The 13,885-nt window shown below is 53.5% G+C and overlaps 1 protein-coding gene across 6 annotated transcripts in view; it reads right to left on the bottom strand.

The window, feature by feature from the left end:
* The window catches only part of ST3GAL1 (ST3 beta-galactoside alpha-2,3-sialyltransferase 1), a 94,557-nt gene extending 80,977 nt beyond the window's left edge, over positions 1 to 13,580 (bottom strand). For all 6 annotated transcript variants that reach the window (XM_013996463.3, XM_085020925.1, XM_085020927.1 and 3 more), the window contains exon 1: positions 13,386 to 13,580. The gene's annotated coding sequence lies outside the window, so the exon portion shown is untranslated. The remainder of the gene's footprint in view (positions 1 to 13,385) is intronic.
* Between the last annotated feature and the right edge of the window lie 305 nt (positions 13,581 to 13,885).

The raw sequence follows: 13,885 nt of genomic DNA, 5'->3' as shown, positions 1-13,885 counted from the left end.
ACATTGTATAGACATCAGTTTAATTCGCATAATCCTGTGGTTTGGGCGCGACGTTTGCGGAGCTCCGTTTGTCCCCTATCTTAGGTTAGAGACAGAAGAACAGAAGCCGCCCTGCTGTGGGAACCAATTCTTCAAACTGTTGTGAAAGGCGTCTTTTTCCCTTGAAATGTCTCTCCGGCGAAGCACGGCCTTGCTCTTCTCATCTCTTTCTTTTGTTTTAATTTCCTTTTTCGCCCAAAGACTAAAGTGTTGCGATCTAAGGTGAGGTTTCAGAAACAACCAGGAATATCCCCCACCAAGACATTCTTGTTGGTGGCAGACGATATGTTTCCCCAGTAACAGTTTTTATTCATCAAACTCTCCACCAGGAGGTAGGATTAACAGCATTTTCAAGTAATGAGAACACAAACCCTTCTCTCTGTGGTGAAAATGTTATTAAAAGGGAATTTTTTCATGTTGCCAAGAGCAACTTTATTCATTTTTCCTGAAGCGCACAGCCTGAGATACACCTGTCTAGAGGTCTGGGTAGGTTTACCTGCCTGATGACAAACTTATACCAAAGCTTCCTGCTCACAGTCCTTCCTCAATCTCCCAGGCACCAGGGGGCTCTGAATTCAATGTACGCAGACAAGCCGCCAAAGGACAAGCACTTGCAAATCAGCAAAGCAGGATCCACTCAAGAGATCTGAGAATCCAGCCAGATTACCATGGGCTAAACAAACCCATCCAACCAGCCCCAAAGGGTGAATCGGGAAAAGGCTTGGCGTCACAGCCTTTGGCAAACGGCGCGTGGAGGAAAACCTGAACCTCCCCCCAAAATGATGCCACGGAACTTGGGTCCATTTGTCGTGGGCATCAGATGAGATGGCACACCTCTTGGGCTATGCATGGGGACAGACGCCCGGTGTAACGTGTTTCATAGCTGCACCTCTCAGGGAGGCTGCCCCGCCCTCCCTGGTTCCCGGATCTAGAGATCCTGGCAATAGCAGGATCTTGGGCTTCAGGCAGAGGTGGAACAAGCTGCAAATCCTGGCTCTGCCACTTTCTAGTTATGTGACTTTGAGCCAGGGGTGTAACTTCTCTGTATCTGTTTCCACATCGATAAAGGGGATCATGGGAAAAGTACAAGCAGCCACTTTACAGGGCCGTCCCAAAGACGAGGGTTCTAATATTAAAGGAACTATGAAAGCCCTGACGAGGGAAAGCGTGCCTCCTGGCCCAGCAGCAGGGTAAGCACTGAAGGCAGGCCTGGGCCCAGGGAAGCCAGAGACCACCTGCCACGAGGCTCCACAGTCAAACTCTCAGAGTTTTCTAGAAAAATCCATCAACTGAAATTGCAGTCTTTGAAATCCTACAAGCACAGAACACACACAGTAACCTCTCTGCTCGCTGACAGTTCAAAAGTTTGTCACACCCCACCCCCCAAAAAATGCGCAGGCAAGCATCCCTGCTCCCCGATGTCTGGAGGCTTTTTCTCCTCAGTCCTTTCTCCTAAACTCTGTTTATGCCATTGTTCTAGGACTTTGACTCCATGTACTGGTTGACTCCCTCCCCCGGGAGGAAATTATTGACCAGCAAAATAACTAAATACCAGGGAAATTATCTAGGGACCTGTCTGGGTTTTTGCTTGACAGCTCCTTTCTGTAGGTTCCACTGTGATCCGGACCAGCAGAACCCAGCCTTGGCCCGCTCCCAAGGCTCCCCGGGGCACGGCCCTCTCCGGCATCCTACTGCTAAACTGCTTCTGGGCCAAGTCTGTCTCCGGTTGCGGTTCATCCATACCTACTTTGCATGAACTGTCAGTGTCAGGTGTGGTTGGCACCTGGTGTGGTGTGGTGCTGCGTTGTCTTGTCTTGTGTTGTATTATGCTGAATTGTGCCCTGCTGTATTACACTGTTAGGAATAACAACGTTTGGTCTCCCAAGTTGACTCCAGGATCTAATGAGGATGCTGAGACGCAGTTTATGGATTTCTTGGCCACGGTTCTCAGATGGAGGGAGCAGGGGGCAAGGTGGAGATGGCAAGGCCATAAAGATGGAGGAGGTGAGTTACACAGGTAGTTGCAGAAGTCCCAGTCGGGGACCACAGAGAGAGAGGGAAACCTAGGGACCTTTGGGAGATCACTTTAAGTTAATAATTGCTCAGGAGAGTCATCAGAACATCTTGGAGCAAAGCAGGATTGCTTAACTAGAGAACCTAAGATATATTAAGTCATAGATAAATGAGGCCTGCATTCAAGTTCAATGAGATAATGATCCTTGCGACCAAGGACAGGAATTTGGAGGAAAGATGACCTTCCAAAGTAGGAGACACTCCTTATACGGAAACCTGAGATGGTTCGGTGTATCTTAGCATTAAGTTACCACCCTGCTGCTGCTTTGAATAAGGACCTCGACACTCCTGGTTCGAACTCACAGCATCAAATATTCTTAGCGGATACGAAGGAGGAGCTAGTGATGTAAGCCTGACGTCTACTCGAAGAAAGAGAAAAAAAGCATCTTTTTCCCTTTCCCACTTTCCTTGGGTTATAAAAACGGAGCCCACCCGATCCTCAGGGCAGTGTTTTTTAACGGCTCACTTGCCTCCGATCTTAATAAACCTATTTCTTGTCTGCCACGTTGTCGCTTGATGAATTCCTTCTGGGCTGAGACACAAAGAACCTAAACCTCAGGAAGTCCAGACGCTGGGTGAGTGATTCTAATGAAAAAAACCCTGTGGGTTCAAATTCCAATCTGGGTTCCGGCTGGGTTCGAGTCATAAGCGTTGTAGGTTTCACTGAGGGACCAGGATGAAGGGAGGTGGCTCCACCAAAATCCAAGGCGGTTTCCTAAGCACACGGCCCTGTGTGGACCGGGTCACCTGGCTAACCTCCAGCTCCCTCACCTGTTCGAGGTAGAAGTGTGATGGTGGGGGCTCCAAGGTCTGAGCAGAGGAAGATGCATAAGGGGGCTTCGAGGCGACGGAAGTGTGGGTTTCTTCCCTTCTCAGGAGCCACCTGCTTCCCACGAGGGTAATTCCAGACACAGGGAAGATCCGAGTGCAGGGGTGACAGGGTGGCTGCTGCCGAAACTCGGCCTCTGTCCACGGGTGCTGAATAGCAACGTGGAGACAGAGTTTTGGGTGAAGGAGAAAAAGGTAGCTTTTATTGCTTTGCCAGGCAAAGGGGGCCACGGCAGGCTAATGCCTTAAAGACTCTGTCCCCCTTGGAAGAGGACAGGAGACGGTCTTGCAGTTTGGGGAGTGGAAAATAGGGCTGCAGATAAGGATGGGGTAGAAGCAAGTTTGCATTCTTCTTCAAAACTGGTGTTTAGTGATCTTCCTCTGTGGTTTTCATTTGTCGAGGCTTTTATCTGCAGAATTCAAAGATATTTTCGTGCGTATTTCCTTGAGGAGGAACCAGGTCCCTGCCCCCAGCTGCACTGTGGTTTCTCGACGCTTCCTCTCGGGTCTCTGCTTTCCCGCACTTCCCTGATGAGCCACTGCCTGAACCCCCTTTGGAACTCAGGGAAGGTCATGGAGGCTGCTACTTATTTCCCAAAACAAGGAAAGGGGGACACAGGAAGGCTTGTGCCCAGGAACCTCACAGGGTCCTGCTCCGTTTCATGACCTTGGGTGAGCCACTCAAGGGCTTGTTTTTGGGAAACAAGGTAAGGACCCTAATCCCAGTGGAGCACAGGGGGGCTGGAACTGAGGTACAAACAGGGTGAGGCCTGTGGGTGCTGGGTGGGTGTTTCAGAGGGCGTTTGGCTCTCAACCAGCCGCGAATCTCTGAGGCTGGGAGGGAGAACGCAGCCTTTCGCTACTTGGCCAAATGCAAGGGATTTATTTTGGGCTCCAGTCTAGACTTCCGAGGAAAAAGGGTTTTTGTTTTTCTTGTTGCTTTTTTCTTCTCTTTCCACCGAGCCTTTTATTTCTGCAAAGGTAAATGCCCAATTAGATGGATTTTCATCTTTCATGTGGAGCTGCTTTAGGCTTTGTGAGCATGAAACAATATTTTGGAATCGTTTTACCCTCTCAGTTAGATTTGCTTTGGTTGGGTTTTTTTGGTTGGGTTTTTCTCAAGAGCCCTCTGCTAAGTAAATATGCATGAAGGGAATTTTTAGCCACTCTGGTCTGTTAGTTCAATATGGATTCAAATGGATTTTTTTAATGCAGCAAAATCTATTACCATGATACCTATGTGGACTTTTTTTGTGGATTTTTTTTAAGGTGTCTAGTGGAATTCAGAGAAAGCATTCTCTTTGCACACCCAAATGTGGACCTTCCAAAAGTCATTTGCAACCTCTTTTTTAAAAATTCTGGGAAGTTCCCATTATGGCTCAGCAGGTTAAGAACCTGACTAGTATCCACAAGGATGCATGTTCCATTCCAGCCTCCCTCAGTGGGTTAAGGATCTGGCATTGCCATGAGTTGCGGTGTAGGTCGCAGACATGGCTCAGACCCCGTGTTACTGTGGCTGTGGTGTAGGTTGGCAGCTGCAGCTCTGATTTAACCCCAAGCCTGGGAACTTCTGTATGCCACAGGTGTGGCCCTAAAAAGCAAAAAAAAAAAAAAAAAAAAAAAAAAAAAAAATTAAAGATAAAATTTTGCCAAATATTTGCAACTAATGTTCTCTTTTTAACTTCTCTGATTTATTATAAATGATTTTTCATTTGTATTTTATATTCTCATAAGGGTTTCCTAGTCAGACCTCATTAAATAGCTTTTACGTATCTTAGAGTATAAATACACACACACACACACACACACACACACACACACACACACACACACACAGAGGCAGAAGAAAAGGTCCAAACATTCCCAGATGTTGTGTAAGGAAAAAACCTTTAACATGGGAGTTCCCTTTGCATAGCGGAAACAAATCTGACTAGGAACCATGACGTTGCGGGTTCGATCCCTGGCCTTGCTCAGTGGGTTAAGGATCCGGCATGGCTGTGAGCTGTGGTGTAGGTTGCAGACGCGGCTCGGATCCTGAGTTGCTGTGGCTCTGGTGTAGGCTGGCATCAATAGCTCCTATTAGACCCCTAGCCTGGGAACCTCCATATGCCGCGGGTGTGGCCCTAGAAAACCAAAAAAAGAAAAAGAAAAAACCTCAGGAGCTTACAGTAATAATCATATCTTATACCTGACACCTACTTTGCAGGTGTAGACAGAGCACAGTAGGTTAACACCTGGGCCGTGTGGCCTCAAGCCAGGGCCTTCTCTGCTGTTTGCAGCTCACCCCCTCCGAGGACCTCAAACCTCAAACCTCCAGGTTTCTGCAGCATCACTGAGGGCACGGGGCACAGATCGCCCTCCAGGCCCGCCCCTGACCTGGCTCCATCCTGTCCTGTCCTCAAGAGGCTCCAACAAGGAAGCACTTGGCCTCTGGCTGCAGAGAGGGCTCTGCTCCTGATGGCAGAGGGGTGGTGGGGGGCAGGTGGGACAGAGCAAGGGGGCAGCGTGTATCCGACAGCCCCTCCCTGCCAGGGGCGGGGAGGCTCTTCCGCAGGCTTCTATCACCTCCTACTGCCAGGCTCTCCGGGTTCCCTTCACCCGCCCTTCCCTTTTCCTCTTCTGGGGGGCAGGAAGCGGGTGGTGGGGCCTGGTCACTGGGCCCAGGCCCTGCTACACCCCTTGCTGGTTTCCCTAAATACTGCTCCCAGCTCTGTAACCACTCTTCTATTTATTTATTTGTTTGTTTGTTTATTTTAAGGCCAAATCTGGGGCACATGGAAGTCCGTGGACTAGGGGGTCTAATCAGAGCTGCAGCTGCCGGCCTACACCACAGCCACGGCAAAGGCAACACAGGATCCAAGCTGACCTACACCGCAGCTCACGGCAACATCAGATCCTTCACCCACGGAGCGAGGCCAGGGAGTGAACCCACATCCTCGGGGACACTGTGTCGGGTTCGTGACCCACTGAGCCACAACAGGAACTCTCATAAACACTCGATTAAATGCTCCACTCAGTTTGAGTGTGCACGCTTTCTACTGCAACACCAGACGATCTGAGTTGAAAATACTCGCCACTATACTGGGCGCACACCAAACATTTAATAAAAAGTAGATGCTAACTAGTTTGTAAGCAATAAGGCCTGTTCCCATGCCTCACCCTCTCTCTGGGGATCTATAGCGCTTCTACTAATGGAGAAAATGGAGACCCCACTGTTCAGGGCAAGAAGGAAAAATGTCACCTGCCCTGTATCAGTAAACAAAGGATGTTGCAGCCATGGAGCCACTGCAGCCACCCCCCACCAGCATGGAGACAAAGGGGCTGCCGCAGCATCCCCCAAGCCCTCAGCTACTTCGGTCACCCCGGTACACCCTGTGGGGACTCAGGATGAGAAAGCCCGGGTTACGGGCCCTAGACAGCTAAGGTGCATAGCAAACAAATGATTTCAGTGAGCCCAGGCTCTTGCATCTTTCCCATAGCTAGAAAAGTGCTAAATTCATTAACTTGAGACGTCTGGTTTTCTTTAATTAAAAGTAATCTTCTGGAGTTCCCGTCGTGGCGCAGTGGAAATGAATCCGACTAGGAACCATGAGGTTGCGGGTTCGATCCCCGGCCTCGCTCAGTGGGTTAAGGATCCGGCATGGCCGTGAGCTGTGGTGTAGGTTGCAGATGCGGCTTGGATCTGGCATTGCTGTGGCTGTGGTGTAGGCTGGCAGCTGTAGCTCTGATTAGACCCCTGGCCTGGGAACCTCCATATGCCACGGGTACGGCCCTAGAAAAAAAAGGCAAAAAGAAAAAAAAAAGAGAATCTTCTGATGGTCCCACTACCTAGTCTTTGTCGCAAAACCCCCTCCAACATCCTGGCTCCTCCTGGATCAAGCCCTCAGAGCTCCTGAGAAGCTGTCTCACAGGCCTGAAGTCCCCACAAGATCTACCAAATGAAACTGAATTCTCAACTTTTATTTAATTATTTATTTACTTAGCTATTTTTAGGGGCACACAGGCAGCATATGGAGGTTCCCAGGCTAGGGGTGGGTGGAATCAGAGCTGCAGCTGCTGGCCTACACCACAGCCACAGCAACGCCAGCCTACATCACGAGGGATACTTAACCCACTAAGTGAGACCAGGGACCGAACCTGGGTCCTCATGGATACTAGTCAGATTCGTTTCCGATGAGCCACAACAGGAACTCCTAATGCTCAGATTTTGGACTATGCATTTTTGCAATCCACAAGCAGTGTGCCCAAGATCGCTGGGCAGGAGCAGGGGGAACGGGATCAGGACCCAGGATCCCCCCCTCCCCGCCTGGAGGAAATATCCTGACACCAGAGGCTTCTCTCTGATATTTGTCTCAGGTCTGACCCGCTACAGAGTCCACTCCAGGTGCCTTCCACTTGGACACATGTCATGTCCCCTGCTGACCAGCAATACCAAATGGAGACAGGCTCAGGGAACAGAGCGGCTCTCCCCACCCCCTCCCCAGGTGTCCCTGTTCCTGGTAACTCTCCAGGTCTAGCCCTAGGGAAAAAGAAACTTTAAAAAGTTGATACAACCTGCAGGAAGGAGAAAAGAATGCTCATCTCCCAACCAACCGGGCCATTCTGTTAATGTTAAGCCATTTAACAGGAAAGCCAGCCTTGGGTTTCGCGTGCTTTTCCGTGAGTTTTCCACAACTTTCCATCTCTGGTCACCTCCTGCATTTCCACCCGTTCTGTCCGGAGGCAGCATCTGCAGCCAGCAGCTCTTCCTCTAGGACCAGACTCTCTCGATTCCTCTAGAACTGGGATCCCCGGGAGGCTCTGGGAGCCCCGCCCCCTTCGCAATACCCTCTCAGCAGGACCTCTTTCCTTTACACCAGGGTCTGTGTCCCAGGGGGATAACCACCCACCGGCATCTCAAATCTGGCCCAGGGGGCTGCACACAGCTGGACCGCAAGCAGCAGGATCCAAACTCACACAGCTGGACTGCGGCAGCAGGATGCTGATCACCTGGCTGCCTCCACTGCCTGCCCTGCCACTTCCTCGCACTCTCCCAAATCGGCTCATTCAATCTGAGCAAGTGTATGAGGACGGTATTAAGGATGACGCATCGCATTTTATTTTTTCAAAAAGCCCAAGCAAAGCAGCCACCGGCCTTCTCACAAGCTTCTCTGAAGCCCGGAGCCCTTGGAGGGCGGCACAGTTAGCTCTGGCTGAGGAGCACCGGCCACAGGAACCGAACTCGACCGTAGATCAGGGCACAGTGCAGGAACCAAGGTCCAAAGCACTGAACCCCTACAACCTCCAGTTCCCTCACCTCTGCGGAACCACGCACAACAGACCTATGGTCCATCTGTCATTTTCCTTTCTTTTTCTCAAGCACACAGGGCATGCGCCACTTTGATTAGAAACCAGTTCTGCAGATTCAGGAAAATACCATTGCTCTCTTGCAGTCTGATTGATGACTATAAGAGTTCCTCAAGTTAACCTGGGACTGTTGCCTCAATGGATCCTTCTGTGCCCCCCCTCCCATTCCCCAAAAGGCAAAGGAATCCTGTCTCCCACTGTCCCAACCCTGTCTCAGCCGGTGCATCTTTCTGCTCTAGTGCAAACCACACTGCAGCAGTAACTCTTCATGCACACGACACCATGACATCTGGCAGGATGGGGGGTGGGGAGGACAAGAACCAAGCACAAGTCCTCCCATCTCTGTATTTCCAGCACCTTGTAGGGTGCCTGGAACACACTAAGTTCCTAATAAATGTTGGTTCAATGGAAATCAACACAATCCAACCAACAACAGCCATTTCCAAGGATGTATTGGTCTCCTAAGGAAACGGAGATGCTAAGTGTATGGAAAAGAGTGGGCTTGGGGAAGGCGGAGCCCAGAGGGCTAATCTAGGTAAAGTTTGAGACCAGCCAGTATTCGAGATCAGCTCTGTCACTGCAGGTCCCTGTGACCTACCCAAGGGGCCTCGGGATGTTTGCATAAAATGAAAGTTGAACAAAATCATTTCTAAGACCATTTTCTCAGCTCTTACAGTGGGAACAGACCAGGTCCTGGAGAGGCCGCTGTGGTTCCTGGCTGCAGCAGGCATCATCTGGGTATCTCCCCTGATGTCACCCCAGAATCTGAAACTTCCAGGCCCCGTCTCCACAGCCAATGCTGAGAACCGCTGGGGCTCGGCATTGCCGCGTGATGGTGGGCCCCCGAGACCAGATGAGGTGGGAGCCCCCTGGGTGCAGGGTTGGCTAGGACTGCCTATGACACCAGGGATGTGGGGAAGGTACCCAGGACAGAGCTGGAGGCAAAGGCAAATGGGCAGGGGGTGCTGGCTTCACAAAGAAAGGCTCTAATGGCCCCAAGGTGACACCCACACAGTTGTTTTTTTTTTTTTTTTTGCTTTTTAGGGCCAAACCTGCAGCACATGGGAGTTCCCTGGCTGGGAGGCGAGGCGATTCAGAGCTATCGCTGCTGGCCTACACCACAGCCACTGCAACTCGGGATCCGAGCCACATCTGTGACCTACACCACAGCCGGATCCTTAACCCACTGAGCAAGGCCAGGGATCGAACCTGCAACCTCATGGTTCCTAGTAGGATTCATTTCCGCTGCACCACAACCGGAACTCCTTTTTTTTTTTTTAAATGATTTTTATCTTTTCTATTTTAGTTGGTTTACAGTGTTCTGTCAATTTTCTACTGTACAGCAAAGTGACCCAGTCACACACATGTACGTACATATATACACATTCCATTCTTTTTCTCACATTATCCTCCATCCTGCTCCATCACAAGTGACTAGATATCGTTCCCAGGGCTGATCCATCCCAAAGGCAATAGTTTGCATCTATTAAGCATAGAACACAGGCTCTTGCTGGGGTCCCAGGCTGGGCTCCTGGCACCAAATGAGAGCAGGAGCGTACCCAGACCCTCCACTCTGCAAGGAGGAGGTGCCGGACATCCCATAAGGTTCCAGAATGGAACTAAGGGCAGGCAAGCCTTATTCTAGAATAATTCTTTGTGACCGGGCCAGCTCTCCCAGTGGCCTGTGTGGTGTGCGTGCGGATCCACACGGTGGACCCACTGGGAAGCAATGTAAGGACAAGATGACTGGCGGATTTTATTTTTCACTCTCTTGGCTGCTTTTTGTGGTGTGGGAGGGGACCTGGGAGAGGGTTCAGGTTTAGATCCTACAAAGCAAAGCCTTGTCCAAATATAATTCCTTTGAGTCAGCAACAGACTCAGGCAAGGTCAACTGACCAGAAGACTGAGGGAGGCCCTTTCCTGGAGTTCCTGCTGTGGCAAAACAGGACTGAGGCATCTTGGGAGCACTGAGATGCAAGTTCGATCCCCAGCCTGGCACCGTGGGTTAAGGATCCAGCGTTGCCACCGCTTCGGCTTGGGTTGAGACTGAGGCTTGGATCTGATCCCATACGCCCCAAGGTGTCCAAAATTGAAAAAAAAAAAAAAAAAAAAAAAAAGAGAAAGAGAGAGAGGTCCTTTCCTAGGGGACTTCAGACAGCTTGCCTCCAGGTGAGATTCTCGGGGCTGTTCGTGGAGAGGAGACAGAGCACCACCAGCACAAAGGCCCCCCCCCCCCCCCGAGGCTCCAGGACCTTCGGGGACCCTCACTGCCAGGCCCACTGATCACTGATGATGGACCCTGCCCCCCAGAGCTGGGGCACCAAAGGCTCCTGAAGGCAAGTTCTGGGCGGCTCTTGACTTCAGGAGGGGAGTTAGTGGGCTTCCAAGTGGAAACAGACCTGAGGGCAGCAAGAGGCTGCTTTGCTACAAGAAGCTTCCCCCTGCTGAGAAGAGCTTCCAGCAGAATCTGGAACCCCCCAAGAAATCCCTCTCCCTTCACTTCTGGCAACACTTCCTGGTTTTCTCTGAGCCCAGCGCTGCAGGGGGGTGCTGCCCCGCCAAGGACTGAAGCGAAGGCTCTGCTCAGGCCTGGGCCCTGGCCCTCCCTCCCAACCATAGACCCCGATGGCCAGTGCAATGTGGGCCCAGCCAAACACAGGCACAGCAAGCTCCCTGGCTCGGGGGAGCGTTCAAAAGTGGCGGAAGGGGCCCCCTACTTATTCTGTCATATATTCAGCAAAATAAAACTTTGGTAGGAGGAAATCCCTTTCCCTACACTTGAAGTCAAGGCACAGGCACACATACATACTATGTATAGTGTGTGAACAAGTGTACATATTTACACACACATTCACACAACTACATATAATGTTTACTTTGTAAGGCAATAGTAATGACCCCATCTTACAAATACGGAAACTGAGACTTTGAGAGATTAAGTCTGGAAGCCAAAGTCAGAGAGAGATGATGAGAGACTAGAAGGGCCCGCACTCGAGCCCAGATCCGGGCATGTTATGGTGAACGCGGGTCTGTCTTTGCAGCTACCTGCAGGATTTCAGATAAAGGCCGGGCCATGGCATTTGGGGGTAGGAACCAGAGGTGCAAAAAGATGCAGGGAGCGCGCGGGAACCCAGGCACCCTACCGCCCTCGTCCCTGGGCAGCCTCAGAGCCAAGCGGCAGTTTCCAGATCCGCCAGCAGGGGGCAGTGCACCTTGCCTTTTCAGAACTTCCCGACTGCTCTCCCGCAGCAGGGGGAAAGAAAACCTGGCGGCTCCGCCCGCAGCTTCTAGGAACAGCATAGCTTTGTGCCTCGCACATAGTAGGTGCACCAGGCACATGCAGAAGCCCAAGGTGCTTGACTGGGTAGATGAATTCGAATTCATAGTAAACGTGGAGAAATAGAGGGAAGGGACATGGGGCCCCTGCCAGCGCCTTCCCTTAAAGAGGCCTTTTCACAAGGCCTGCGTACCTACTGTGTGCCGGGCTAAATCTCATTCCCCCGCCTACCTTATTTTCCCGCTGGCGAGTACCGGCCCTCCCAACACACACAAACACACACACAGCCGCAGAGCGGGGGTGGGTACTCACTGTCTCCCTAAGGAATCACCTCGGCACAAATCCGAGTGGAGTGGGACCCGCGAGGGGGATGAGCTCGAGGAGGCAACACGTCCCCCGAGGGGGGCCATGAGAAAGCCTAGGCGGATGCCTGATGCAGCCACGCAGCGAGGAGGTCACTGCCCTCAGGGTCAAGGCTGTCTCCTTCTACAGGGCATGCAGAGCCCCAGAGACGGAGTGACCCGCCCAGCCCCCATCGGTATTCGCACACTTCTGAGCGCGCACATGTCCGCTCTCCCAGCGCTCCCACCAGACCCCGCGCGTGGTAGGCGCTGGTTGGGACCCTCGAGTTAGAGGGAGGAAACACTCAGATCTCCAGTGGACGAGCAGAGCCAGGACGATCCCAATACCTTTCCCAGGAGACCTGGCCGAGGGATAAGGCGATGGCGCCCTGGGGCATAACTGTGCCCAGTTGGGGCGCAACTGTGCCCAGTTGGGGCGCAGCCTCAATCCCCATCTCAAGTTCCGCCGTGCTTGCTCCCGCAAGGTCAAGCTCAAACACTCACGCCTGGCGAAACCAGGAGCTGAAAGTTGCGCCACTGTCCCGATTCCAAATCAGGCTCTATCCCATCCGGGCGCTCTGCCCTGTGGCACTGCTCCCGGACCCTCCGCTCGCCCCAGGAGCGGCCCCTGCCCCGCGCAGGTCACACACCCGAGACGCAGACAAGTTGCGAACTTTTGTGAGATTATTTCGCGGCAGCGGCGGCGCCTAACGGGACTGGGGCGGACTCAGAGTTTCGAGTTGCCACCAACACCACCCCCGCCACCCTCCATTTCGCCCACCCCTCGGCTGCCCACCACGCCACGTCCAGCTGTCCCAACCTCTCCACAGTATCCGGAGTAACGTGGGCCGGCGGTGTCCCCGGGGACTAGAGCCACCTCCCCGATCTGCGCCTGCTCGCAGCGGATTTGGAAGCTCGATCGGATACCATCCCGCGGCCGCTCGACCGGATCACTGGGCGGCCTCTGCGCGCCCCCGCAGTCCTGGGTTCCGCTCTAAAGGGCGGGAGCCCCGCCGCCCCGTGGGGGTCTCATCCCACTGCGGCGCCACTGGCCACTCCACCTTTCCGCCGACCCGGGAGACGCCAGCCTGGCGCCGAGTGCAATGTCACTGGGGCCACCCCGGGCACCGCTGCCCCAGAACCGGTGTAGGCTCCCCGTTGGGCTCCCAGCAGCTCTTCTGGAAATGGCTGAAGACCCCTATGTCCGACCCTCCTCCCCGACCTCCTCCCTCTTCTAAAGACCCCGGCGGCGCCTCCACTAAGGAAGGGGTCTCCTTACGTGTGCCCGACTCCCTCTGGGCGCCTGGGGTTTTTAATCCACTTCCACCCTCCTGTCACACCCTGCGGGATCCTTCCCCACCACTTGAGTCCCGGCTCCGGACAATCACCCCTGCGCTGGGAGAGCACACACGCAACTGCCGGAGCCCCAACTCCGGAGGACGCAGCCCCCCGTGCACCCCCGGCTCCGCGCGCTCACTCACCGCCCGCCGTGGGAGCCACGCGGAAGTTTCTGGGGCTTTGAGGGGAAGAGGGGCTGAGGGGGAGAATAAGCGGGGGGTGTCCCGAACACGCACCCCTTCCCCAGCTCACATCGCCCCTTCCTTCTCTCTCTTCCTCCTCGTCCTCCTTTTCCTCCTCCCTCTGGTCTTTGTCTTTGCAAAGTGTCGAAACTGTCTGGCACAGAAGCTCCGCCGGCGGAGGCTGGAGCCGGGAAAGCCGGGAGGCGGGGTGAGGATGGGAGCGGTCTCGGGAACACCTTCCCCCGGGTGTAACGGGAGGGGGAGGCGGGCCGGCCGAGGAGGGGCGGCGCGGGGCCGCGAGCCGGGCCGCGCCGGAGCCGGGCGGGCGCCTCTGCTGCGCGCGGCCCGCCCCTTCCTCCGCCCAGCGCCCGCCCCTCGCGGCCCCGCGCCGCCCTCGCCCCCGCCCCCGCCCCGGCCCCGCTCCCTGCCGGACTCCGCTCGTCTTTCCGCTCGCTGGGGGC

Source organism: Sus scrofa, chromosome 4 (assembly GCF_054392235.1).
Source record: "Sus scrofa isolate SSC_HxYL_T2T_F1_AM1 chromosome 4, Sscrofa_HxYL_maternal_Yorkshire_Landrace_v2.0, whole genome shotgun sequence".
In the NCBI taxonomy this organism is placed as follows: Eukaryota; Metazoa; Chordata; class Mammalia; order Artiodactyla; family Suidae; genus Sus; species Sus scrofa.
Note: the sequence above shows the minus strand (reverse complement) of the source record. Positions and strands in the feature narration are given on the sequence as shown.